General features: G+C 33.9%; 2 long non-coding RNA genes across 2 annotated transcripts; one reads left to right on the forward strand and one right to left on the reverse strand.

Annotated features, from left to right (window-relative positions):
* Nucleotides 1-276, forward strand: LOC109592825 (uncharacterized). The gene is made up of 3 exons (XR_002190569.1): nucleotides 1-19; nucleotides 68-137; nucleotides 186-276. It is a non-coding gene; the product is annotated as an uncharacterized LOC109592825 (long non-coding RNA).
* Nucleotides 277-316: 40 nt separating this feature from the next.
* LOC109592824 (uncharacterized) lies at nucleotides 317-1,443 on the reverse strand. Its single transcript, XR_002190568.1, has 4 exons — nucleotides 1,154-1,443; nucleotides 1,048-1,108; nucleotides 630-706; nucleotides 317-578 (listed from the first exon to the last, which is right to left on the reverse strand). It is a non-coding gene; the product is annotated as an uncharacterized LOC109592824 (long non-coding RNA).
* Nucleotides 1,444-1,449: the final 6 nt, after the last annotated feature.

Raw genomic sequence — 1,449 nt, forward strand, 5'->3', positions numbered from 1 at the left:
GAGGCTACTACAGAGCTATGTTTGTTTTTATAAATTTCTTGCTTAATTGTTTAATTTGACTTTGTAGGAAACTAAGGAAGTAAGAATCATGACTTCACATGAGAACAATTATGTCCAATCAGTATCAGCGAATAAAGGTATGTATAGTTATTTGGGGATACAAGTAAACTCTTTTGATATTTTAGACGGTGAAAACATATACAGTGAGATCAACAATGACAAAAAAACGTCATCATTATAATGAACTATTTCCTTTGCTTTTATCACTATTATCATTTTTATATCAGTAGTGCATTTTATTTTTTTTACTGCATCATTTAGTAATGATAATAATTGTAGTTAGAGGACAAAAAATATCGATTTAACTGTCCATTAGTGAAAGAAGGTAAAGAGGAATGATGAAAATAAAATAAGTTCAAAATACATGTATCATTGTGATCAATGTTGTGAAAGAAAGCAGCTCCATCTTCCTTCTATGCACATCAAGCTCTCAGTGATGGATCAATATCAGCAAAGTACTCGTGTCTCATAGCCTCTTCTGCTGATATCCTCTCAGTTGGGTGACATATCAAGTGACGCTTTTGCAGTGATAGTATTAAAATAAAGAATAAATCACAGTGTCATCTTACCTGAAGTAAGTCCACTCGGCATCGTTCAGTGCTGGTACTACTGACTCAATACATGCTGGAGGATATGGTGGGAACTCCTATCAAAGCAACAGCTGTCGTTACTAATTCAAACAACTAGGGTCTCTTTAGGTTTTTGGTATTGTGTTAAGCAGTGAATTTTTTACAGTTGTACCAAAATTTGGCAAAAGCACAGGATATTTGTTTGTTTTGGGGAAGAAGTCTCAAGTTTTATATTTTTTCTGATGCATATACATGTCCTTATGTTCTGTACAAAGTTTAAGCTGATTCTGATCAAAATTGGACTTTATACTAATCTTGAAAGTTAAAAATTTTAAAATTACTCCACTATTCATAAAGCATGCTTTTTAGTTCCCTTGTTATGCTTTGTGGGGAACCCTGTATACAATCTTGCCTTTACCTTAAACTCTGGAAGTTTAGTTAGACCAGGCCACGACCTCTCTGTGGGTGTACCGACTAGCCTAACAGGTCAGGCAAGTTACAATAACTAGTTTGTCTGGTTTTACTTAAATATTCTCTTTAATTGTTCATCAACAATTAAATCTAAAAGGGTAATTAATATCTAAAAGGGTTTGAATTTAATTTAATTTAATAATTTATTGAATTTTACTCTATTATTTATGACATTGGTCACCTCCTTTTGCTAACGACGGCAGCACTCATAGCACTGAACCAAGAGGGTACTAGTGGGTATTGCTGATGGACCGTTACTAGCTAAAAAGGTTCTCGGGGAATTAATAAAACCAATTGATTACCGTATAAGGAAAGTGGAGAGTATATTATGCGACGTGAAGTGTGGGCT

This window comes from Amphimedon queenslandica, unplaced genomic scaffold, assembly GCF_000090795.2.
Source record: "Amphimedon queenslandica unplaced genomic scaffold, v1.1 AMPQUscaffold_3825_Cont24185, whole genome shotgun sequence".
Lineage (NCBI taxonomy): Eukaryota > Metazoa > Porifera > Demospongiae > Haplosclerida > Niphatidae > Amphimedon > Amphimedon queenslandica.